This window comes from Euprymna scolopes, chromosome 19 (assembly GCF_053919585.1).
Source record: "Euprymna scolopes isolate OS-2025 chromosome 19, ASM5391958v1, whole genome shotgun sequence".
In the NCBI taxonomy this organism is placed as follows: Eukaryota; Metazoa; Mollusca; class Cephalopoda; order Sepiida; family Sepiolidae; genus Euprymna; species Euprymna scolopes.
Window position 1 is genome coordinate 127758639 of NC_136500.1, and position 20690 is coordinate 127779328.

At 39.9% G+C, this 20690-nt stretch overlaps 50 non-coding genes across 50 annotated transcripts; all 50 read left to right on the forward strand.

The window, feature by feature from the left end:
* The first annotated feature begins 260 nt into the window (after positions 1-260).
* Trnad-guc (transfer RNA aspartic acid (anticodon GUC)) lies at positions 261-332 on the forward strand. Its single transcript has one exon. It is a non-coding gene; the product is annotated as a tRNA-Asp (tRNA).
* Positions 333-595: 263 nt separating this feature from the next.
* On the forward strand, positions 596-667 carry Trnad-guc (transfer RNA aspartic acid (anticodon GUC)). The gene has a single exon. It is a non-coding gene; the product is annotated as a tRNA-Asp (tRNA).
* Positions 668-929: 262 nt separating this feature from the next.
* Positions 930-1001, forward strand: Trnan-guu (transfer RNA asparagine (anticodon GUU)). The gene has a single exon. It is a non-coding gene; the product is annotated as a tRNA-Asn (tRNA).
* Positions 1002-1263: 262 nt separating this feature from the next.
* On the forward strand, positions 1264-1335 carry Trnad-guc (transfer RNA aspartic acid (anticodon GUC)). The gene has a single exon. It is a non-coding gene; the product is annotated as a tRNA-Asp (tRNA).
* A 264-nt stretch (positions 1336-1599) lies between these two features.
* Trnad-guc (transfer RNA aspartic acid (anticodon GUC)) lies at positions 1600-1671 on the forward strand. Its single transcript has one exon. It is a non-coding gene; the product is annotated as a tRNA-Asp (tRNA).
* A 263-nt stretch (positions 1672-1934) lies between these two features.
* Positions 1935-2006, forward strand: Trnad-guc (transfer RNA aspartic acid (anticodon GUC)). Its single transcript has one exon. It is a non-coding gene; the product is annotated as a tRNA-Asp (tRNA).
* Positions 2007-2269: 263 nt separating this feature from the next.
* Positions 2270-2341, forward strand: Trnad-guc (transfer RNA aspartic acid (anticodon GUC)). The gene has a single exon. It is a non-coding gene; the product is annotated as a tRNA-Asp (tRNA).
* Positions 2342-2604: 263 nt separating this feature from the next.
* Positions 2605-2676, forward strand: Trnad-guc (transfer RNA aspartic acid (anticodon GUC)). The gene has a single exon. It is a non-coding gene; the product is annotated as a tRNA-Asp (tRNA).
* Positions 2677-2939: 263 nt separating this feature from the next.
* On the forward strand, positions 2940-3011 carry Trnad-guc (transfer RNA aspartic acid (anticodon GUC)). Its single transcript has one exon. It is a non-coding gene; the product is annotated as a tRNA-Asp (tRNA).
* Positions 3012-3274: 263 nt separating this feature from the next.
* On the forward strand, positions 3275-3346 carry Trnad-guc (transfer RNA aspartic acid (anticodon GUC)). The gene has a single exon. It is a non-coding gene; the product is annotated as a tRNA-Asp (tRNA).
* Positions 3347-3609: 263 nt separating this feature from the next.
* On the forward strand, positions 3610-3681 carry Trnad-guc (transfer RNA aspartic acid (anticodon GUC)). The gene has a single exon. It is a non-coding gene; the product is annotated as a tRNA-Asp (tRNA).
* A 263-nt stretch (positions 3682-3944) lies between these two features.
* On the forward strand, positions 3945-4016 carry Trnad-guc (transfer RNA aspartic acid (anticodon GUC)). The gene has a single exon. It is a non-coding gene; the product is annotated as a tRNA-Asp (tRNA).
* Positions 4017-4279: 263 nt separating this feature from the next.
* Positions 4280-4351, forward strand: Trnad-guc (transfer RNA aspartic acid (anticodon GUC)). The gene has a single exon. It is a non-coding gene; the product is annotated as a tRNA-Asp (tRNA).
* Positions 4352-4614: 263 nt separating this feature from the next.
* On the forward strand, positions 4615-4686 carry Trnad-guc (transfer RNA aspartic acid (anticodon GUC)). The gene has a single exon. It is a non-coding gene; the product is annotated as a tRNA-Asp (tRNA).
* A 257-nt stretch (positions 4687-4943) lies between these two features.
* Positions 4944-5015, forward strand: Trnad-guc (transfer RNA aspartic acid (anticodon GUC)). The gene has a single exon. It is a non-coding gene; the product is annotated as a tRNA-Asp (tRNA).
* Positions 5016-5278: 263 nt separating this feature from the next.
* On the forward strand, positions 5279-5350 carry Trnad-guc (transfer RNA aspartic acid (anticodon GUC)). Its single transcript has one exon. It is a non-coding gene; the product is annotated as a tRNA-Asp (tRNA).
* Positions 5351-5613: 263 nt separating this feature from the next.
* Trnad-guc (transfer RNA aspartic acid (anticodon GUC)) lies at positions 5614-5685 on the forward strand. The gene has a single exon. It is a non-coding gene; the product is annotated as a tRNA-Asp (tRNA).
* A 264-nt stretch (positions 5686-5949) lies between these two features.
* Positions 5950-6021, forward strand: Trnad-guc (transfer RNA aspartic acid (anticodon GUC)). Its single transcript has one exon. It is a non-coding gene; the product is annotated as a tRNA-Asp (tRNA).
* Positions 6022-6284: 263 nt separating this feature from the next.
* Trnad-guc (transfer RNA aspartic acid (anticodon GUC)) lies at positions 6285-6356 on the forward strand. The gene has a single exon. It is a non-coding gene; the product is annotated as a tRNA-Asp (tRNA).
* Positions 6357-6616: 260 nt separating this feature from the next.
* On the forward strand, positions 6617-6688 carry Trnad-guc (transfer RNA aspartic acid (anticodon GUC)). The gene has a single exon. It is a non-coding gene; the product is annotated as a tRNA-Asp (tRNA).
* A 263-nt stretch (positions 6689-6951) lies between these two features.
* Positions 6952-7023, forward strand: Trnad-guc (transfer RNA aspartic acid (anticodon GUC)). Its single transcript has one exon. It is a non-coding gene; the product is annotated as a tRNA-Asp (tRNA).
* Positions 7024-7286: 263 nt separating this feature from the next.
* Positions 7287-7358, forward strand: Trnad-guc (transfer RNA aspartic acid (anticodon GUC)). The gene has a single exon. It is a non-coding gene; the product is annotated as a tRNA-Asp (tRNA).
* A 263-nt stretch (positions 7359-7621) lies between these two features.
* Positions 7622-7693, forward strand: Trnad-guc (transfer RNA aspartic acid (anticodon GUC)). The gene has a single exon. It is a non-coding gene; the product is annotated as a tRNA-Asp (tRNA).
* A 263-nt stretch (positions 7694-7956) lies between these two features.
* On the forward strand, positions 7957-8028 carry Trnad-guc (transfer RNA aspartic acid (anticodon GUC)). Its single transcript has one exon. It is a non-coding gene; the product is annotated as a tRNA-Asp (tRNA).
* Positions 8029-8292: 264 nt separating this feature from the next.
* On the forward strand, positions 8293-8364 carry Trnad-auc (transfer RNA aspartic acid (anticodon AUC)). Its single transcript has one exon. It is a non-coding gene; the product is annotated as a tRNA-Asp (tRNA).
* Positions 8365-8627: 263 nt separating this feature from the next.
* Positions 8628-8699, forward strand: Trnad-guc (transfer RNA aspartic acid (anticodon GUC)). Its single transcript has one exon. It is a non-coding gene; the product is annotated as a tRNA-Asp (tRNA).
* A 1261-nt stretch (positions 8700-9960) lies between these two features.
* Trnad-guc (transfer RNA aspartic acid (anticodon GUC)) lies at positions 9961-10032 on the forward strand. The gene has a single exon. It is a non-coding gene; the product is annotated as a tRNA-Asp (tRNA).
* A 263-nt stretch (positions 10033-10295) lies between these two features.
* On the forward strand, positions 10296-10367 carry Trnad-guc (transfer RNA aspartic acid (anticodon GUC)). Its single transcript has one exon. It is a non-coding gene; the product is annotated as a tRNA-Asp (tRNA).
* A 263-nt stretch (positions 10368-10630) lies between these two features.
* On the forward strand, positions 10631-10702 carry Trnad-guc (transfer RNA aspartic acid (anticodon GUC)). Its single transcript has one exon. It is a non-coding gene; the product is annotated as a tRNA-Asp (tRNA).
* A 262-nt stretch (positions 10703-10964) lies between these two features.
* Trnad-guc (transfer RNA aspartic acid (anticodon GUC)) lies at positions 10965-11036 on the forward strand. The gene has a single exon. It is a non-coding gene; the product is annotated as a tRNA-Asp (tRNA).
* A 263-nt stretch (positions 11037-11299) lies between these two features.
* Positions 11300-11371, forward strand: Trnad-guc (transfer RNA aspartic acid (anticodon GUC)). Its single transcript has one exon. It is a non-coding gene; the product is annotated as a tRNA-Asp (tRNA).
* A 262-nt stretch (positions 11372-11633) lies between these two features.
* Positions 11634-11705, forward strand: Trnad-guc (transfer RNA aspartic acid (anticodon GUC)). Its single transcript has one exon. It is a non-coding gene; the product is annotated as a tRNA-Asp (tRNA).
* Positions 11706-12303: 598 nt separating this feature from the next.
* Trnad-guc (transfer RNA aspartic acid (anticodon GUC)) lies at positions 12304-12375 on the forward strand. The gene has a single exon. It is a non-coding gene; the product is annotated as a tRNA-Asp (tRNA).
* A 263-nt stretch (positions 12376-12638) lies between these two features.
* Trnad-guc (transfer RNA aspartic acid (anticodon GUC)) lies at positions 12639-12710 on the forward strand. Its single transcript has one exon. It is a non-coding gene; the product is annotated as a tRNA-Asp (tRNA).
* Positions 12711-12970: 260 nt separating this feature from the next.
* On the forward strand, positions 12971-13042 carry Trnad-guc (transfer RNA aspartic acid (anticodon GUC)). Its single transcript has one exon. It is a non-coding gene; the product is annotated as a tRNA-Asp (tRNA).
* Positions 13043-13640: 598 nt separating this feature from the next.
* On the forward strand, positions 13641-13712 carry Trnad-guc (transfer RNA aspartic acid (anticodon GUC)). Its single transcript has one exon. It is a non-coding gene; the product is annotated as a tRNA-Asp (tRNA).
* Positions 13713-14309: 597 nt separating this feature from the next.
* On the forward strand, positions 14310-14380 carry Trnad-guc (transfer RNA aspartic acid (anticodon GUC)). Its single transcript has one exon. It is a non-coding gene; the product is annotated as a tRNA-Asp (tRNA).
* Positions 14381-14976: 596 nt separating this feature from the next.
* Positions 14977-15048, forward strand: Trnad-guc (transfer RNA aspartic acid (anticodon GUC)). Its single transcript has one exon. It is a non-coding gene; the product is annotated as a tRNA-Asp (tRNA).
* A 263-nt stretch (positions 15049-15311) lies between these two features.
* Positions 15312-15383, forward strand: Trnad-guc (transfer RNA aspartic acid (anticodon GUC)). The gene has a single exon. It is a non-coding gene; the product is annotated as a tRNA-Asp (tRNA).
* Positions 15384-15646: 263 nt separating this feature from the next.
* Positions 15647-15718, forward strand: Trnad-guc (transfer RNA aspartic acid (anticodon GUC)). Its single transcript has one exon. It is a non-coding gene; the product is annotated as a tRNA-Asp (tRNA).
* A 578-nt stretch (positions 15719-16296) lies between these two features.
* Positions 16297-16368, forward strand: Trnad-guc (transfer RNA aspartic acid (anticodon GUC)). Its single transcript has one exon. It is a non-coding gene; the product is annotated as a tRNA-Asp (tRNA).
* A 597-nt stretch (positions 16369-16965) lies between these two features.
* Positions 16966-17037, forward strand: Trnad-guc (transfer RNA aspartic acid (anticodon GUC)). Its single transcript has one exon. It is a non-coding gene; the product is annotated as a tRNA-Asp (tRNA).
* A 264-nt stretch (positions 17038-17301) lies between these two features.
* On the forward strand, positions 17302-17373 carry Trnad-guc (transfer RNA aspartic acid (anticodon GUC)). Its single transcript has one exon. It is a non-coding gene; the product is annotated as a tRNA-Asp (tRNA).
* Positions 17374-18303: 930 nt separating this feature from the next.
* On the forward strand, positions 18304-18375 carry Trnad-guc (transfer RNA aspartic acid (anticodon GUC)). The gene has a single exon. It is a non-coding gene; the product is annotated as a tRNA-Asp (tRNA).
* Positions 18376-18639: 264 nt separating this feature from the next.
* On the forward strand, positions 18640-18711 carry Trnad-guc (transfer RNA aspartic acid (anticodon GUC)). Its single transcript has one exon. It is a non-coding gene; the product is annotated as a tRNA-Asp (tRNA).
* Positions 18712-18974: 263 nt separating this feature from the next.
* Positions 18975-19046, forward strand: Trnad-guc (transfer RNA aspartic acid (anticodon GUC)). The gene has a single exon. It is a non-coding gene; the product is annotated as a tRNA-Asp (tRNA).
* Positions 19047-19309: 263 nt separating this feature from the next.
* On the forward strand, positions 19310-19381 carry Trnad-guc (transfer RNA aspartic acid (anticodon GUC)). The gene has a single exon. It is a non-coding gene; the product is annotated as a tRNA-Asp (tRNA).
* A 263-nt stretch (positions 19382-19644) lies between these two features.
* On the forward strand, positions 19645-19716 carry Trnad-guc (transfer RNA aspartic acid (anticodon GUC)). Its single transcript has one exon. It is a non-coding gene; the product is annotated as a tRNA-Asp (tRNA).
* Positions 19717-19979: 263 nt separating this feature from the next.
* Trnad-guc (transfer RNA aspartic acid (anticodon GUC)) lies at positions 19980-20051 on the forward strand. Its single transcript has one exon. It is a non-coding gene; the product is annotated as a tRNA-Asp (tRNA).
* Positions 20052-20314: 263 nt separating this feature from the next.
* Trnad-guc (transfer RNA aspartic acid (anticodon GUC)) lies at positions 20315-20386 on the forward strand. Its single transcript has one exon. It is a non-coding gene; the product is annotated as a tRNA-Asp (tRNA).
* Positions 20387-20690: the final 304 nt, after the last annotated feature.

Genomic DNA, 20690 nt, shown 5'->3' on the forward strand with positions numbered 1-20690 from the left:
TTTTTATCTTTCTACTTCTACTAATCTAACTGGACTTTGTAACTGGATGTTGTGGAAAGATGTGTTTCTGCAAAAAACTAGTTTGTCAAATATTCACTTGAATTTTCCTCATACCCATCGTAAACTTCGTGCTTGGATGTTTTTATGCGTCTATGTTTAAAAATGTTAAAGCAAACGCCGCCGCCATTTGCTTTTTGTGGCAGCTTATTTTTGAAATCTGTTTAAGTTTAGCGCATTATTAGAGTAGGTAAATATCCGAATCCTCGGTAGTATAGTGGTAAGTATCCCCGCCTGTCACGCGGGAGACCGGGGTTCAATTCCCCGCCGGGGAGGATTTTTTATCTTTCTACTTCTACTAATCTAACTGGACTTTGTAACTGGATGTTGTGGAAAGATGTGTTTCTGCAAAAAACTAGCTTTTCAAACATTAACTTGAATTTTCCTCATACCCATCGTAAACTTCGTGCTTGGATGTTTTTATGCGTCTATGTTTACAAATGTTAAAGAAAACGCCGCCGCCATTTGCTTTTTGTGGCAGCTTATTTTTGAAATCTGTTTAAGTTTAGCGCATTATTAGAGTAGGTAAATATCCGGATCCTCGGTAGTATAGTGGTAAGTATCCCCGCCTGTCACGCGGGAGACCGGGGTTCAATTCCCCGCCGGGGAGGATTTTTTATCTATCGACTTCTACTAATCTTACTGGACTTTGTAACTGGATGTTGTGGACAGATGTGTTTCTGCAAAAAACTAGTTTTCAAACATTAACTTGAATTTTCCTCATACCCATCGTAAACTTCGTGCTTGGATGTATTTATGCGTCTATGTTTACAAATGTTAAAGAAAACGCCGCCGCCATTTGCTTTTTGTGGCAGTTTATTTTTGAAACTTGTTTAAGATTAGCGCATTATTAGAGTAGGTAAATATCCGAATCCTCGGTAGTATAGTGGTAAGTATCCCCGCCTGTTGCGCGGGAGACCGGGTTTCAATTCCCCGCCGGGGAGGATTTTTTATCTTTCTACTTCTACTAATCTTACTGGACTTTGTAACTGGATGTTGTGGAAAGATGTGTTTCTGCAAAAAACTAGCTTTTCAAACATCAACTTGAATTTTCCTCATACCCATCGTAAACTTCGTGCTTGGATGTTTTTATGCGTCTATGTTTACAAATTTAAAAGAAAACGCCGCCGCCATTTGCTTTTTGTTGCAGCTTTTTTTGGAAATCTGTTTAAGTTTAGCGCATTATAGAGTAGGTAAATATCCGAATCCTCGGTAGTATAGTGGTGAGTATCCCCGCCTGTCACGCGGGAGACCGGGGTTCAATTCCCCGCCGGGGAGGATTTTTTTATCTTTCTACTTCTACTAATCTTACTTGACTTTGTAACTGGATGTTGTGGAAAGATGTGTTTCTGCAAAAAACTAGTTTGTCAAATATTCACTTGAATTTTCCTCATACCCATCGTAAACTTCGTGCTTGGATGTTTTTATGCGTCTATGTTTAAAAATGTTAAAGAAAACGCCGCCGCCATTTGCTTTTTGTGGCAGCTTATTTTTGAAATCTGTTTAAGTTTAGCGCATTATTAGAGTAGGTAAATATCCGACTCCTCGGTAGTATAGTGGTAAGTATCCCCGCCTGTCACGCGGGAGACCGGGGTTCAATTCCCCGCCGGGGAGGATTTTTTATCTTTCTACTTCTACTAATCTAACTGGACTTTGTAACTGGATGTTGTGGAAAGATGTGTTTCTGCAAAAAACTAGCTTTTCAAACATTAACTTGAATTTTCCTCATACCCATCGTAAACTTCGTGCTTGGATGTTTTTATGCGTCTATGTTTACAAATGTTAAAGAAAACGCCGCCGCCATTTGCTTTTTGTGGCAGCTTATTTTTGAAATCTGTTTAAGTTTAGCGCATTATTAGAGTAGGTAAACATCCGAATCCTCGGTAGTATAGTGGTAAGTATCCCCGCCTGTCACGCGGGAGACCGGGGTTCAATTCCCCGCCGGGGAGGATTTTTTATCTTTCTGCTGCTACTAATCTAACTGGACATTGTAACTGGATGTTGTGGAAAGATGTGTTTCTGCAAAAAACAAGCTTTTCAAACATTAACTTGAATTTTCCTCATACCCATCGTAAACTTCGTGCTTGGATGTTTGTATGCGTCTATGTTTACAAATGTTAAAGAAAACGCCGCCGCCATTTGCTTTTTGTGGCAGCTTATTTTTGAAATCTGTTTAAGTTTAGCGCATTATTAGAGTAGGTAAATATCCGAATCCTCGGTAGTATAGTGGTAAGTATCCCCGCCTGTCACGCGGGAGACCGGGGTTCAATTCCCCGCCGGGGAGGATTTTTTATCTTTCTACTTCTACTAATCTAACTGGACTTTGTAACTGGATGTTGTGGAAAGATGTGTTTCTGCAAAAAACTAGTTTGTCAAATATTCATTTGAATTTTCCTCATACCCATCGTAAACTTCGTGCTTGGATGTTTTTATGCGTCTATGTTTACAAATGTTAAAGAAAACGCCGCCGCCATTTGCTTTTTGTGGCAGCTTATTTTTGAAATCTGTTTAAGTTTAGCGCATTATTAGAGCAGGTAAATATCCGAATCCTCGGTAGTATAGTGGTAAGTATCCCCGCCTGTCATGCGGGAGACCGGGGTTCAATTCCCCGCCGGGGAGGATTTTTTATCTTTCTACTTCTACTAATCTAACTGGACTTTGTAACTGGATGTTGTGGAAAGATGTGTTTCTGCAAAAAACTAGCTTTTCAAACATTAACTTGAATTTTCCTCATACCCATCGTAAACTTCGTGCTCGGATGTTTTTATGCGTCTATGTTTACAAATGTTAAAGAAAACGCCGCCGCCATTTGCTTTTTGTGGCAGCTTATTTTTGAAATCTGTTTAAGTTTAGCGCATTATTAGAGTAGGTAAATATCCGAATCCTCGGTAGTATAGTGGTAAGTATCCCCGCCTGTCACGCGGGAGACCGGGGTTCAATTCCCCGCCGGGGAGGATTTGTTATCTTTCTACTTCTACTAATCTAACTGGACTTTGTAACTGGATGTTGTGGAAAGATGTGTTTCTGCAAAAAACTAGCTTTTAAAACATTCACTTGAATTTTCCTCATACCCATCGTAAACTTCGTGCTTGGATGTTTTTATGCGTCTATGTTTACAAATTTAAAAGAAAACTACGCCGCCATTTGCTTTTTGTGGCAGCTTTTTTTTGAAATCTGTTTAAGTTTAGCGCATTATTAGAGTAGGTAAATATCCGAATCCTCGGTAGTATAGTGGTAAGTATCCCCGCCTGTCACGCGGGAGACCGGGGTTCAATTCCCCGCCGGGGAGGATTTTTTATCTTTCTACTTCTACTAATCTAACTGGACTTTGTAACTGGATGTTGTGGAAAGATGTGTTTCTGCAAAAAACTAGCTTTTCAAACATTAACTTGAATTTTCCTCATACCCATCGTAAACTTCGTGCTTGGATGTTTTTATGCGTCTATGTTTACAAATGTTAAAGAAAACGCCGCCGCCATTTGCTTTTTGTGGCAGCTTATTTTTGAAATCTGTTAAAGTTTAGCGCATTATTAGAGTAGGTAAACATCCGAATCCTCGGTAGTATAGTGGTAAGTATCCCCGTCTGTCACGCGGGAGACCGGGGTTCAATTCCCCGCCGGGGAGGATTTTTTATCTTTCTGCTTCTACTAATCTAACTGGACATTGTAACTGGATGTTGTGGAAAGATGTGTTTCTGCAAAAAACTAGCTTTTCAAACATTAACTTGAATTTTCCTCATACCCATCGTAAACTTCGTGCTTGGATGTTTGTATGCGTCTATGTTTACAAATGTTAAAGAAAACGCCGCCGCCATTTGCTTTTTGTGGCAGCTTATTTTTGAAATCTGTTTAAGTTTAGCGCATTATTAGAGTAGGTAAATATCCGAATCCTCGGTAGTATAGTGGTAAGTATCCCCGCCTGTCACGCGGGAGACCGGGGTTCAATTCCCCGCCGGGGAGGATTTTTTATCTTTCTACTTCTACTAATCTAACTGGACTTTGTAACTGGATGTTGTGGAAAGATGTGTTTCTGCAAAAAACTAGTTTGTCAAATATTCATTTGAATTTTCCTCATACCCATCGTAAACTTCGTGCTTGGATGTTTTTATGCGTCTATGTTTACAAATGTTAAAGAAAACGCCGCCGCCATTTGCTTTTTGTGGCAGCTTATTTTTGAAATCTGTTTAAGTTTAGCGCATTATTAGAGTAGGTAAATATCCGAATCCTCGGTAGTATAGTGGTAAGTATCCCCGCCTGTCACGCGGGAGACCGGGGTTCAATTCCCCGCCGGGGAGGATTTTTTATCTTTCTACTTCTACTAATCTAACTGGACTTTGTAACTGGATGTTGTGGAAAGATGTGTTTCTGCAAAAAACTAGCTTTTCAAACATTAACTTGAATTTTCCTCATACCCATCGTAAACTTCGTGCTCGGATGTTTTTATGCGTCTATGTTTACAAATGTTAAAGAAAACGCCGCCGCCATTTGCTTTTTGTGGCAGCTTATTTTTGAAATCTGTTTAAGTTTAGCGCATTATTAGAGTAGGTAAATATCCGAATCCTCGGTAGTATAGTGGTAAGTATCCCCGCCTGTCACGCGGGAGACCGGGGTTCAATTCCCCGCCGGGGAGGATTTGTTATCTTTCTACTAATCTAACTGGACTTTGTAACTGGATGTTGTGGAAAGATGTGTTTCTGCAAAAAACTAGCTTTTAAAACATTAACTTGAATTTTCCTCATACCCATCGTAAACTTCGTGCTTGGATGTTTTTATGCGTCTATGTTTACAAATTTAAAAGAAAACTACGCCGCCATTTGCTTTTTGTGGCAGCTTTTTTTTGAAATCTGTTTAAGTGTAGCGCATTATTAGAGTAAGTAAATATCCGAATCCTCGGTAGTATAGTTGTAAGTATCCCCGCCTGTCACGCGGGAGACCGGGGTTCAATTCCCCGCCGGGGAGGATTTTTTATCTTTCTACTTCTACTAATCTAACTGGACTTTGTAACTGGATGTTGTGGAAAGATGTGTTTCTGCAAAAAACTCGTGTTTCAAATATTCACTTGAATTTTCCTCATACCCATCGTAAACTTCGTGCTTGGATGTTTTTATGCGTCTATGTTTATAAATGTTAAAGAAAACGCCGCCGCCATTTGCTTTTTGTGGCAGCTTATTTTTGAAATCTGTTTAAGTTTAGCGCATTATTAGAGTAGGTAAATATCCGAATCCTCGGTAGTATAGTGGTAAGTATCCCCGCCTGTCACGCGGGAGACCGGGGTTCAATTCCCCGCAGGGGAGGATTTTTTATCTTTCTACTTCTACTAATCTAACTGGACTTTGTAACTGGATGTTTTGGAAAGATGTGTCTCTGCAAAAAACTAGTTTGTCAAATATTCACTTGAATTTTCCTCATACCCATCGTAAACTTCGTGCTTGGATGTTTTTATGCGTCTATGTTTACAAATGTTAAAGAAAACGCCGCCGCCATTTGCTTTTTGTGGCAGCTTATTTTTGAAATCTGTTTAAGTTTAGCGCATTATTAGAGTAGGTAAATATCCGAATCCTCGGTAGTATAGTGGTAAGTATCCCCGCCTGTCACGCGGGAGACCGGGGTTCAATTCCCCGCCGGGGAGGATTTTTTATCTTTCGACTTCTACTAATCTAACTGGACTTTGTAACTGGATGTTGTGGAAAGATGTGTTTCTGCAAAAAACAAGCTTTTCAAACATTAACTTGAATTTTCCTCATACCCATCGTAAACTTCGTGCTTGGAAGTTTTTAATGCGTCTATGTTTACAAATGTTAAAGAAAACGCCGCCGCCATTTGCTTTTTGTGGCAGCTTATTTTTGAAATCTGTTTAAGTTTAGCGCATTATTAGAGTAGGTAAATATCCGAATCCTCGGTAGTATAGTGGTAAGTATCCCCGCCTGTCACGCGGGAGACCGGGGTTCAATTCCCCGCCGGGGAGGATTTTTTATCTTTCTACTTCTACTAATCTAACTGGACTTTGTAACTGGATGTTGTGGAAAGATGTGTTTCTGCAAAAAACTAGCTTTTCAAACATTAACTTGAATTTTCCTCATACCCATCGTAAACTTCGTGCTTGGATGTTTGTATGCGTCTATGTTTACAAATGTTAAAGAAAACGCCGCCGCCATTTGCTTTTTGTGGCAGCTTATTTTTGAAATCTGTTTAAGTTTAGCGCATTATTAGAGTAGGTAAATATCCGAATCCTCGGTAGTATAGTGGTAAGTATCCCCGCCTGTCACGCGGGAGTCCGGGGTTCAATTCCCCGCCGGGGAGGATTGGTTATCTTTCGACTTCTACTAATCTAACTGGACTTTGTAACTGGATGTTGTGGACAGATGTGTTTCTGCAAAAAACTAGCTTTTCAAACATTAACTTGAATTTTCCTCATACCCATCGTAAACTTCGTGCTTGGATGTTTGTATGCGTCTATGTTTACAAATGTTAAAGAAAACGCCGCCATTTGCTTTTTGTGGCAGCTTATTTTTGAAATCTGTTTAAGTTTAGCGCATTATTAGAGTAGGTAAATATCCGAATCCTCGGTAGTATAGTGGTAAGTATCCCCGCCTGTCACGCGGGAGACCGGGGTTCAATTCCCCGCCGGGGAGGATTTTTTATCTTTCTACTTCTACTAATCTAACTGGACATTGTAACTGGATGTTGTGGAAAGATGTGTTTCTGCAAAAAACTAGCTTTTCAAACATTAACTTGAATTTTCCTCATACCCATCGTAAACTTCGTGCTTGGATGTTTGTATGCGTCTATGTTTACAAATGTTAAAGAAAACGCCGCCGCCATTTGCTTTTTGTGGCAGCTTATTTTTGAAATCTGTTTAAGTTTAGCGCATTATTAGAGTAGGTAAATATCCGAATCCTCGGTAGTATAGTGGTAAGTATCCCCGCCTGTCACGCGGGAGACCGGGGTTCAATTCCCCGCCGGGGAGGATTTTTTATCTTTCTACTTCTACTAATCTAACTGGACTTTGTAACTGGATGTTGTGGAAAGATGTGTTTCTGCAAAAAACTAGTTTGTCAAATATTCACTTGAATTTTCCTCATACCCATCGTAAACTTCGTGCTTGGATGTTTTTATGCGTCTATGTTTACAAATGTTAAAGAAAACGCCGCCGCCATTTGCTTTTTGTGGCAGCTTATTTTTGAAATCTGTTTAAGTGTAGCGCATTATTAGAGTAGGTAAATATCCGAATCCTCGGTAGTATAGTGGTAAGTATCCCCGCCTGTCACGCGGGAGACCGGGGTTCAATTCCCCGCCGGGGAGGATTTTTTATCTTTCTACTTCTACTAATCTAACTGGACTTTGTAACTGGATGTTGTGGAAAGATGTGTTTCTGCAAAAAACTAGCTTTTCAAACATTAACTTGAATTTTCCTCATACCCATCGTAAACTTCGTGCTTGGATGTTTTTATGCGTCTATGTTTACAAATTTAAAAGAAAACTACGCCGCCATTTGCTTTTTGTGGCAGCTTTTTTTTGAAATCTGTTTAAGTGTAGCGCATTATTAGAGTAAGTAAATATCCGAATCCTCGGTAGTATAGTGGTAAGTATCCCCGCCTGTCACGCGGGAGACCGGGGTTCAATTCCCCGCCGGGGAGGATTTTTTATCTTTCTACTTCTACTAATCTAACTGGACTTTGTAACTGGATGTTGTGGAAAGATGTGTTTTTGCAAAAAACTAGTTTGTCAAATATTCACTTGAATTTTCCTCATACCCATTGTAAACTTCGTGCTTGGATGTTTTTATGCGTCTATGTTTACAAATGTTAAAGAAAACGCCGCCGCCATTTGCTTTTTGTGGCAGCTTATTTTTGAAATCTGTTTAAGTTTAGCGCATTATTAGAGTAGGTAAATATCCGAATCCTCGGTAGTATAGTGGTAAGTATCCCCGCCTGTCACGCGGGAGACCGGGGTTCAATTCCCCGCCGGGGAGGATTTGTTATCTTTCTACTTCTACTAATCTAACTGGACTTTGTAACTGGATGTTGTGGAAAGATGTGTTTCTGCAAAAAAACTAGCTTTTCAAACATTAACTTGAATTTTCCTCATACCCATCGTAAACTTCGTGCTTGGATGTATTTATGCGTCTATGTTTACAAATGTTAAAGAAAACGCCGCCGCCATTTGCTTTTTGTGGCAGCTTATTTTTGAAATCTGTTTAAGTGTAGCGCATTATTAGAGTAGGTAAATATCCGAATCCTCGGTAGTATAGTGGTAAGTATCCCCGCCTATCACGCGGGAGACCGGGGTTCAATTCCCCGCCGGGGAGGATTTTTTATCTTTCTACTTCTACTAATCTAACTGGACTTTGTAACTGGATGTTTTGGAAAGATGTGTTTCTGCAAAAAACTAGTTTGTCAAATATTCACTTGAATTTTCCTCATACCCATCGTAAACTTCGTGCTTGGATGTTTTTATGCGTCTATGTTTACAAATTTAAAAGAAAACTACGCCGCCATTTGCTTTTTGTGGCAGCTTTTTTTTGAAATCTGTTTAAGTGTAGCGCATTATTAGAGTAAGTAAATATCCGAATCCTCGGTAGTATAGTTGTAAGTATCCCCGCCTGTCACGCGGGAGACCGGGGTTCAATTCCCCGCCGGGGAGGATTTTTTATCTTTCTACTTCTACTAATCTAACTGGACTTTGTAACTGGATGTTGTGGAAAGATGTGTTTCTGCAAAAAACTAGCTTTTCAAATATTCACTTGAATTTTCCTCATACCCATCGTAAACTTCGTGCTTGGATGTTTTTATGCGTCTATGTTTACAAATGTTAAAGAAAACGCCGCCGCCATTTGCTTTTTGTGGCAGCTTATTTTTGAAATTTGTTTAAGCTTAGGGCATTATTAGAGTAGGTAAATATCCGAATCCTCGGTAGTATAGTGGTAAGTATCCCCGCCTGTCACGCGGGAGACCGGGGGTCAATTCCCCGCAGGGGAGGATTTTTTATCTTTCTACTTCTACTAATCTAACTGGACTTTGTAACTGGATGTTGTGGAAAGATGTGTTTCTGCAAAAAAACTAGCTTTTCAAACATTAACTTGAATTTTCCTCATACCCATCGTAAACTTCGTGCTTGGATGTATTTATGCGTCTATGTTTACAAATGTTAAAGACAACGCCGCCGCCATTTGCTTTTTTTGGCAGCTTATTTTTGAAATCTGTTTAAGTGTAGCGCATTATTAGAGTAGGTAAATATCCGAATCCTCGGTAGTATAGTGGTAAGTATCCCCGCCTGTCACGTGGGAGACCGGGGGTCAATTCCCCGCCGGGGAGGATTTTTTATCTTTCTACTTCTACTAATCTAACTGGACTTTGTAACTGGATGTTGTGGAAAGATGTGTTTCTGCAAAAAACTAGCTTTTCAAACATTAACTTGAATTTTCCTCATACCCATCGTAAACTTCGTGCTTGGATGTGTTTATGCGTCTATGTTTACAAATGTTAAAGAAAACGCCGCCGCCATTTGCTTTTTTTGGCAGCTTATTTTTGAAATCTGTTTAAGTTAAGCGCATTATTAGAGTATCCGAATCCTCGATAGTATTGTGGTAAGTATCCCCGCCTGTCACGTGGGAGACCGGGGTTCAATTCCCCGCCGGGGAGGATTTTTTATCTTTCTACTTCTACTAATCTAACTGGACTTTGTAACTGGATGTTGTGGAAAGATGTGTTTCTGCAAAAAACTAGCTTTTCAAACATTAACTTGAATTTTCCTTATACCCATCGTAAACTTCGTGCTTGGATGTTTTTATGCGTCTATGTTTACAAATGTTAAAGAAAACGCCGCCGCCATTTGCTTTTTGTGGCAGCTTATTTTTGAAATCTGTTTAAGGTTAGCGCATTATTAGAGTAGGTAAATATCCGAATCCTCGGTAGTATAGTGGTAAGTATCCCCGCCTGTCACGCGGGAGACCGGGGTTCAATTCCCCGCCGGGGAGGATTTTTTATCTTTCTACTTCTACTAATCTAACTGGACTTTGTAACTGGATGTTGTGGAAAGATGTGTGTCTGCAAAAAACTAGCTTTTCAAACATTAACTTGAATTTTCCTCATACCCATCGTAAACTTCGTGCTTGGATGTTTTTATGCGTCTATGTTTACAAATGTTAAAGAAAACGCCGCCGCCATTTGCTTTTTGTGGCAGCTTATTGTTGAAATCTGTTTAATTTTAGCGCATTATTAGAGTAGGTAAATATCCGAATCCTCGATAGTATAGTGGTAAGTATCCCCGCCTGTCACGCGGGAGACCGGGGTTCAATTCCCCGCCGGGGAGGATTTTTTATCTTTCTACTTCTATTAATCTAACTGGACTTTGTAACTGGATGTTGTGGAAAGATGTGTATCTGCAAAAAACTAGCTTTTCAAACATTAACTTGAATTTTCCTCATACCAATACTAAACTTCGTGCTGCGATGTTTTTATGCGTCTATGTTTACAAATGTTAAAGAAAACGCCGCCGCCATTTGCTTTTTGTGGCAGCTTATTGTTGAAATCTGTTTAAGTTTAGCGCATTATTAGAGTAGGTAAATATCCGAATCCTCGGTAGTATAGTGGTAAGTATCCCCGCCTGTCACGCGGGAGACCGTGGTTCAATTCCCCGCCGGGGAGGATTTTTTATCTTTCTACTTCTACTAATCTAACTGGACTTTGTAACTGGATGTTGTGGAAAGATGTGTGTCTGCAAAAAACTAGTTTTCAAACATTAACTTGAATTTTCCTCATACCAATCGTAAACTTCGTGCTTGGATGTTTGTTTGCGTCTATGTTTACAAATGTTAAAGAAAACGCCGCCGCCATTTGCTTTTTGTGGCAGCTTATTTTTGAAATCTGTTTCAGTTTAGCGCATTATTAGAGTAGGTAAATATCCGAATCCTCGGTAGTATAGTGGTAAGTATCCCCGCCTGTCACGCGGGAGACCGTGGTTCAATTCCCCGCCGGGGAGGATCTTTTATCTTTCTACTTCTACTAATCTAACTGGACTTTGTAACTGGATGTTGTGGAAAAATGTGTGTCTGCAAAAAACTAGCTTTTCAAACATTAACTTGAATTTTCCTCATACTCATCGTAAACTTCCTGCTTGGATGTATTTATGCGTCTTTGTTTACAAATGTTAAAGAAAACGCCGCCGCCATTTGCTTTTTGTGGCAGCTTATTTTTGAAATCTGTTTAAGTTTAGCGCATTATTAGAGTAGGTAAATATCCGAATCCTCGGTAGTATAGTGGTAAGTATCCCCGCCTGTCACGCGGGAGACCGGGGTTCAATTCCCCGCCGGGGAGGATTTTTTATCTTTCTACTTCTACTAATCTAACTGGACTTTGTAACTGGATGTTGTGGAAAGATGTGTGTCTGCAAAAAACTAGTTTTCAAACATTAACTTGAATTTTCCTCATACCAATCGTAAACTTCGTGCTTGGATGTTTGTTTGCGTCTATGTTTACAAATGTTAAAGAAAACGCCGCCGCCATTTGCTTTTTGTGGCAGCTTATTTTTGAAATCTGTTTCAGTTTAGCGCATTATTAGAGTAGGTAAATATCCGAATCCTCGGTAGTATAGTGGTAAGTATCCCCGCCTGTCACGCGGGAGACCGTGGTTCAATTCCCCGCCGGGGAGGATTTTTTATCTTTCTACTTCTACTAATCTAACTGGACTTTGTAACTGGATGTTGTGGAAAAATGTGTGTCTGCAAAAAACTAGCTTTTCAAACATTAACTTGAATTTTCCTCATACTCATCGTAAACTTCCTGCTTGGATGTATTTATGCGTCTTTGTTTACAAATGTTAAAGAAAACGCCGCCGCCATTTGCTTTTTGTGGCAGCTTATTTTTGAAATCTGTTTAAGTTTAGCGCATTATTAGAGTAGGTAAATATCCGAATCCTCGGTAGTATAGTGGTAAGTATCCCCGCCTGTCACCTTGGAGACCGGGGTTCAATTCCCCGCCGGGGAGTATTTTTTATTTTTCTACTTCTACTAATCTAACTGGACTTTGTAACTGGATGTTGTGGAAAGATGTGTTTCTGCAAAAAACTAGCTTTTCAAACATTAACTTGAATTTTCCTCATACCCATCGTAAACTTCGTGCTTGGATGTTTTTATGCGTCTATGTTTACAAATGTTAAAGAAAACGCCGCCGCCATTTGCTTTTTGTGGCAGCTTATTTTTGAAATCTGTTTAAGTTGAGCGCATTATTAGAGTAGGTAAATATCCGAATCCTCGGTAGTATAGTGGTAAGTATCCCCGCCTGTCACGCGGGAGACCGGGGTTCAATTCCCCGCCGGGGAGGATTTTTTATCTTTCTACTTCTACTAATCTAACTGGACTTTGTAACTGGATGTTGTGGAAAGATGTGTTTCTGCAAAAAACAAGCTTTTCGAACAGTAACTTGAATTTTCTTCATACCCATCGTAAACTTCCTGCTTGGATGTTTTTATGCGTCTATGTTTACAAATGTTAAAGAAAACGCCGCCGCCATTTGCTTTTTGTGGCAGCTTATTTTTGAAATCTGTTTAAGTTTAGCGTATTATTAGAGTAGGTAAATATCCGAATCCTCGGTAGTATAGTGGTAAGTATCCCCGCCTGTCACGCGGGAGACCGGGGTTCAATTCCCCGCCGGGGAGGATTTTTTATCTTTCTACTTCTACTAACCTAACTGGACTTTGTAACTGGATGTTGTGGAAAGATGTGTTTCTGCAAAAAACTAGCTTTTCAAACAATAACTTGAATTTTCCTCATACCCATCGTAAACTTTGTGCTTGGATGTTTTTATGCGTCTATGTTTACAAATGTTAAATAAAACGCCGCCGTTTGCTTTTTGTGGCAGCTTATTTTTGAAATCTGTTTAAGTGTAGCGCATTATAAGAGTAGGTAAATATCCGAATCCTCGGTAGTATAGTGGTAAGTATCCCCGCCTGTCTCGCGGGAGACCGGGGTTCAATACCCCGCCGGGGAGGATTTTTTATCTTTCTACTTCTACTAATCTAACTGGACTTTGTAACTGGATGTTGTGGAAAGATGTGTTTCTGCAAAAAAACTAGCTTTTCAAACATTTACTTGAATTTTCCTCATACCCATCGTAAACTTCGTGCTTGGATGTTTTTATGCGTCTATGTTTACAAATGTTAAAGAAAACGCCGCCGCCATTTGCTTCTTGTGGCAGTTTATTTTGTAAATCTGTTTAAGTTTAGCGCAAGTTTAGAGTAAATAAATATCTTAATCCTGTGTAGTATAGTGGTAAGTATCCCCGCCTGTCACGCGGGAGACCGGTGTTCAATTCCCCACCGGGGAGAATTTTTTATTTTTCTACTTCTACTAATCTAACTGGACTTTGTAACTGGATGTTGTGGAAAGATGTGTTTCTGCAAAAAACTAGCTTTTCAAACATTTATTGAATTTTCCTCATACCCATCGTAAACTTCGTGCTTGGATGTTTTTATGCCTCTATGTTTACAAATGTTAAAGAAAACGCCGCCGCCATTTGCTTTTTGTGGCAGCTTAATTTTGAAATCTGTTTAAGTTTAGCGCATTATTAGAGTAGGTAAATATCCGAATCCTCGGTAGTATAGTGGTAAGTATCCCCGCCTGTCACGCGGGAGACCGGGGTTCAATTCCCCGCCGGGGAGGATTTTTTATCTTTCTACTTCTACTAATCTAACTGGACTTTGTAACTGGATGTTGTGGAAAGATGTGTTTCTGCAAAAAACTAGCTTTTCAAACATTAACTTGAATTTTCCTCATACCCATCGTAAACTTCGTGCTTGGATGTTTTTATGCGTCTATGTTTACAAATGTTAAAGAAAACGCCGCCGCCATTTGCTTTTTGTGGCAAGTTATTTTTGAAATCTGTTTAAGTTTAGGGCATTATTAGAGTAGGTAAATATCCGAATCCTCGGTAGGAAAGTTGTAAGTATCCCCGCCTGTCACGCGGGAGACCGGGGTTCAATTCCCCGCCGGGGGGGATTTGTTTTCTTTCTATTTCTACTAATCTAACTGGACTTTGTAACTGGATATTGTGGAAAGATGTGTTTCTGCAAAAAACTAGCTTTATAAACATTAACTTGAATTTTCCTCATACCCATCGTAAACTTCGTACTTGGATGTTTTTATGCGTCTATGTTTACAAATGTTAAAAAAACGCCGCCGCTATTTGCTTTTTGTTGCAGCTTATTTTTGGGATCTGTTTAAGTTTAGCGCATTATTATAGTAGGTAAATATCCGAATCCTCGGTAGTATAGTGGTAAGTATACCCGCCTGTCACGCGGAGACCTGGGTTCAATTCCCCGCCGGGGAGGATTTTTTATCTTTCTACTTCTACTAATCTACCTGGACTTTGTAACTGGATGTTGTGGAAAGATGTGTTTCTGCAAAAAACTAGCTTTTCAAACATTAACTTGAATTTTCCTCATACCCATCGTAAACTTCGTGCTTGGATGTTTTTATGCGTCTATGTTTACAAATGTTAAAGAAAACGCCGCCGCCATTTGCTTTTTGTGGCAGCTTATTTTTGAAATCTGTTTAAGTTTAGCGCATTATAAGAGTAGGTAAATACCGAATCCTGACTAGTATAGTGGTAAGTATCCCCGCCTGTCACGCGGGAGACCGGGGTTCAATTCCCCGCCGGGGAGGATTTTGTATCTTTCTACTTCTACTAATCTAACTGGACTTTGTAACTGGATGTTGTGGAAAGATGTGTTTCTGCAAAAAACTAGCTTTTCAAACATTTACTTGAATTTTCCTCATACCCATCGTAAACATCGTGCTTGGATGTTTTTATGCGTCTATGTTTACAAATGTTAAAGACAACGCCGCCGCCATTTGCTTTTTGTGGCAGATTATTTTTTAAATCGGTTTAATTTAGCGCATTATTAGAGTAGGTTAATATCCGAATCCTCGGTAGTATAGTGGTAAGTATCCCCGCCTGTCACGCGGGAGACCGGGGTTCAATTCGCCGCCGGGGAGGATTTGTTTTCTTTCTACTTCTACAAATCTAACTGGACTTTGTAACTGGATGTTGTGGAAAGATGTGTTTCTGCAAAAAACTAGCTTTTCTAACATTTACTTGAATTTTTCTCATACCCATCGTAAACTTCGTACTTGGATGTTTTTATGCGTCTATGTTTACAAATGTTAAAGAAAACGCCGCCGCCATTTGCTTTTTGTGGCAGCTTATTTTTGAAATCTGTTTAAGTTTAGCGCATTATTAGAGTAGGTAAATATACGATTCCTCGGTAGTATAGTGGTAAGTATCCCCGCCTGTCACGCGGGAGACCGGGGTTCAATTCCCCGCCGGGGAGGATTTTTTATCTTTCTACTTCTACTAACCTAACTGGACTTTGGAACTGGATGTTGTGGAAAGATGTGTTTCTGCAAAAAACTAGCTTTTCAAACGTTTACTTGAATTTTCCTCATACCCATCGTAAACTTCGTGCTTGGATGTTTTTATGCGTCCATGTTTACAAATGTTAAAGAAAACGCTGCCGCCATTTGCTGTTTGTGGCAGCTTATTTTTGAAATCTGTTTAAGTTTAGCGCATTATTAGAGTAGGTTTATATCCGAATCCTCGGTAGTATAGTGGTAAGTATCCCTGCCTGTCACGCGGGAGACCGGGGTTCAATTCCCCGCCGGGGAGGATTTTTTTATCTTTCTACTTCTACTAATCTAACTGGACTTTGTAACTGGATGTTGTGGAAAGATGTGTTTCTGCAAAAAAACTAGCTTTTCAAACATTTACTTGAATTTTCCTCCTACCCATCGTAAACTTCGTGCTTGGATGTTTTGATGCGTCTATGTTTACAAATGTTAAAGAAAACGCCGCCGCCATTTGCTTTTTGTGGCAGTTTATTTTGTAAATCTCTTTAAGTTTAGCGCATTATTAGAGCAGATAAATATCTTAATCCTGTGTAGTATAGTTGTAAGTATCCCCGTATGTCACGCGGGAGACCGGTGTTCAATTCCCCGCCGGGGAGAATTTTTTATTTTTCTACTTCTACTAATCTAACTGGACTTTGTAACTGGATGTTGTGGAAAGATGTTTCAAACATTTATTGAATTTTCCTCATACCCATCGTAAACTTCGTGCTTGGATGTTTTTATGCCTCTATGTTTACAAATGTTAAAGAAAACGCCGCCGCCATTTGCTTTTTGTGGCAGCTTATTTTTGAAATCTGTTTAAGTTTAGCGCATTATTAGAGTAGGTAAATATCCGAATCCTCGGTAGTATAGTGGTAAGTATCCCCGCCTGTCACGCGGGTGACCGGGGTTCAATTCCTCGCCGGGGAGGATTTTTTATCTTTCTACTTCTACTAATCTAACTGGACTTTGTAACTGGATGTTGTGGAAAGATGTGTTTCTGCAAAAAACTAGCTTTTCAAACATTAACTTGAATTTTCCTCATACCCATCGTAAACTTCGTGCTTGGATGTTTTTATGCGTCTATGTTTACAAATGTTAAAGAAAACGCCGCCGCCATTTGCTTTTTGTGGCAAGTTATTTTTGAAATCTGTTTAAGTGTAGGGCATTATTAGAGTAGGTAAATATCCGAATCCTCGGTAGGATAGTTGTAAGTATCCCCGCCTGTCACGCGGGAGACCGGGGTTCAATTCCCCGCCGGGGGGGATTTGTTTTCTTTCTATTTCTACTAATCTAACTGGACTTTGTAACTGGATATTGTGGAAAGATGTGTTTCTGCAAAAAACTAGCTTTATAAACATTAACTTGAATTTTCCTCATACCCATCGTAAACTTCGTACTTGGATGTTTTTATGCGTCTATGTTTACAAATGTTAAAAAAACGCCGCCGCCATTTGCTTTTTGTGGCAGTTTATTTTTGGGATCTGTTTAAGTTTAGCGCATTATTAGAGTAGGTAAATATCCGAATCCTCGGTAGTATAGTGGTAAGTATCCCCGCCTGTCACGCGGGAGACCGGGGTTCAATTCCCCGCCGGGGAGGATTGTTTATCTTTCTACTTCTACTAACCTAACTGGACTTTGTAACTGGATGTTGTGGAAAGATGTGTTTCTGCAAAAAAACTAGCTTTTCAAACGTTTACTTGAATTTTCCTCATACCCATCGTAAACTTCGTGCTTGGATGTTTTTATGCGTCCATGTTTACAAATGTTAAAGAAAACGCCGCCGCCATTTGCTTTTTGTGGCAGTTTATTTTGTAAATCTCTTTAAGTTTAGCGCATTATTAGAGTAGATAAATATCTTAATCCTCGGTAGTATAGTGGTAAGTATCCCCGCCTGTCACGCGGGAGACCGGTGTTCAATTCCCCGCCGGGGAGGTTTTTTTATTTTTCTACTTCTACTAATCTAACTGGACTTTGTAACTGGATGTTGTGGAAAGATGTGTTTCTGCAAAAAACTAGCTTTTCAAACATTAACTTGAATTTTCCTCATACCCATCGTAAACTTCGTGCTTGGATGTTTTTATGCGTCTATGTTTACAAATGTTAAAGAAAACGCCGCCGCCATTTGCTTTTTGTGGCAGCTTATTTTTGACATCTGTTTAAGTTTAGCGCATTATTAGAGTAGGTTAATATCCGAATCCTAGGTAGTATAGTGGTAAGTATCCCCGCCTGTCTCGCGGGAGACCGGGGTTCAATTCCCCGCCGGGGAGGATTTTTTATCTTTCTACTTCTACTAATCTAACTGGACTTTGTAACTGGATGTTGTGGAAAGATGTGTTTCTGCAAAAAACTAGCTTTTCAAACATTAACTTGAATTTTCCTCATACCCATCGTAAACTTCGTGCTTGGATGTTTTTATGCGTCTATGTTTACAAATGTTAAATAAAACGCCGCCGTTTGCTTTTTGTGGCAGCTTATTTTTGAAATCTGTTTAAGTTTAGCGCATTATTAGAGTAGGTAAATATCCGAATCCTCGGTAGTATAGTGGTAAGTATCCCCCCACCTCTCACGCAGGAGACCGGTGTTCAATTCCCCGCCGGGGAGGATTTTTTATCTTTCTACTTCTACTAATCTAACTGGATTTGTAACTGGATGTTGTGGAAAGATGTGTTTCTGCAAAAAACTAGCTTTTCAAACATTAACTTGAATTTTCCTCATACCATCGTAAACTTCGTGCTTGGATGTTTTTGTGGGTCTATGTTTACAAATGTTAAAGAAAACGCCGCCGCCATTTGCTTTTTGTGGCAGCTTATTTTTGAAATCTGTTTAAGTTTAGCGCATTATTAGAGTAGGTAAATATCCGAATCCTCGGTAGTATAGTGGTAAGTATCCCCGCCTGTCACGCGGGAGACCGGGGTTCAATTCCCCGCCGGGGAGGATTTTTTTATCTTTCTACTTCTACTAATCTAACTGGACTTTGTAACTGGATGTTGTGGAAAGATGTGTTTCTGCAAAAAACTAGCTTTTCAAACATTAACTTGAAGTGTCCTCATACCCATCGTAAACTTCGTGCTTGGATGTTTTTATGCGTCTATGTTTACAAATGTTAAAGAAAACGCCGCCGCCATTTGCTTTTTGTGGCAGCTTATTTTTGAAATCTGTTTAAGTGTAGCGCATTATTAGAGTAGGTAAGTATCCGCATCCTCGGTAGTATAGTGGTAAGTATCCCCGCCTGTCACGCGGGAGACCGGGGTTCAATTCCCCGCCAGGGAGGAGTCTTTATCTTTCTACTTCTACTAATCTAACTGGACTTTGTAACTGGATGTTGTGGAAAGATGTGTTTCTGCAAAAAACTAGCTTTTCAAACATTAACTTGAAGTGTCCTCATACCCATCGTAAACTTCGTGCTTGGATGTTTTTATGCGTCTATGTTTACAAATGTTACAGAAAACGCCACCGCCATTTGCTTTTTGTGGCAGCTTATTTTTGAAATCTGTTTAAGTTTAGCGCATTATTAGAGTAGGTAAATATCCGAATCCTCGGTAGTATAGTGGTAAGTATCCCCGCCTGTCACGCGGGAGACCGGGGTTCAATTCCCCGCCGGGGAGGATTTTTTATCTTTCTACTTCTACTAATCTAACTGGACTTTGTAACTGGATGTTGTGGAAAGATGTGTTTCTGCAAAAAACTAGCTTTTCAAACATTAACTTGAAGTGTCCTCATACCCATCGTAAACTTCGTGCTTGGATGTTTTTATGCGTCTATGTTTACAAATGTTAAAGAAAACGCCGCCGCCATTTGCTTTTTGTGGCAGCTTATTTTTGAAATCTGTTTAAGTGTAGCGCATTATTAGAGTAGGTAAGTATCCGAATCCTCGGTAGTATAGTGGTAAGTATCCCCGCCTGTCACGCGGGAGACCGGGGTTCAATTCCCCGCCAGGGAGGAGTCTTTATCTTTCTACTTCTACTAATCTAACTGGACTTTGTAACTGGATGTTGTGGAAAGATGTGTTTCTGCAAAAAACTAGCTTTTCAAACATTAACTTGAAGTGTCCTCATACCCATCGTAAACTTCGTGCTTGGATGTTTTTATGCGTCTATGTTTACAAATGTTACAGAAAACGCCACCGCCATTTGCTTTTTGTGGCAGCTTATTTTTGAAATCTGTTTAAGTTTAGCGCATTATTAGAGTAGGTAAGTATCCGAATCCTCGGTAGTGTAGTGGTAAGTATCCCCGCCTGTCACGCGGGAGACCGGGGTTCAATTCCCCGCCGAGGTGGATTTATTATCTTTCTACTTCTACTAATCTAACTGGACTTTGTAACTGGATGTTGTGGAAAGATGTGTTTCTGCAAAAAACTAGCTTTTCAAACATTAACTTGAAGTGTCCTCATACCCATCGTAAACTTCGTGCTTGGATGTTTTTATGCGTCTATGTTTACAAATGTTAAAGAAAACGCCGCCGCCATTTGCTTTTTGTGGCAGCTTATTTGTGAAATCTGTTTAAGTTTAGCGCATTATTAGAGTAGGTAAGTATCCGAATCCTCGGTAGTATAGTGGTAAGTATCCCCGCCTGTCACGCGGGAGACCGGGGTTCAATTCCCCGCCGAGGTGGATTTATTATCTTTCTACTTCTACTAATCTAACTGGACTTTGTAACTGGATGTTGTGGAAAGATGTGTTTCTGCAAAAAACTAGCTTTTCAAACATTAACTTGAATTTTCCTCATACCCATCGTAAACTTCGTGCTTGGATGTTTTTATGCGTCTATGTTTACAAATGTTAAAGAAAACCCGGCCGCCATTTGCTTTTTGTGGCAGCTTATTTTTGAAATCTGTTTAAGTTTAGCGCATTATTAGAGTAGGTAAGTATCCGAGTCCTCGGTAGTGTAGTGGTAAGTATCCCCGCCTGTCACGCGGGAGACCGGGGTTCAATTCCCCGCCGAGGTGGATTTATTATCTTTCTACTTCTACTAATCTAACTGGACTTTGTAACTGGATGTTGTGGAAAGATGTGTTTCTGCAAAAAACTAGCTTTTCAAACATTAACTTGAATTTTCCTCATACCTATCGTAAACTTCCTGCTTGGATGTTTTTATGCGTCTATGTTTACAAATGTTAAAGAAAACGCCGCCGCCTTTGCTTTTTGTGGCAGCTTATTTTTGAAATCTGTTGACTTGTAGCGCATTATTAGAGTAGGTAAATATCCGAATCCACGGTAGTATAGTGGTAAGTATCCCCGCCTGTCACGCGG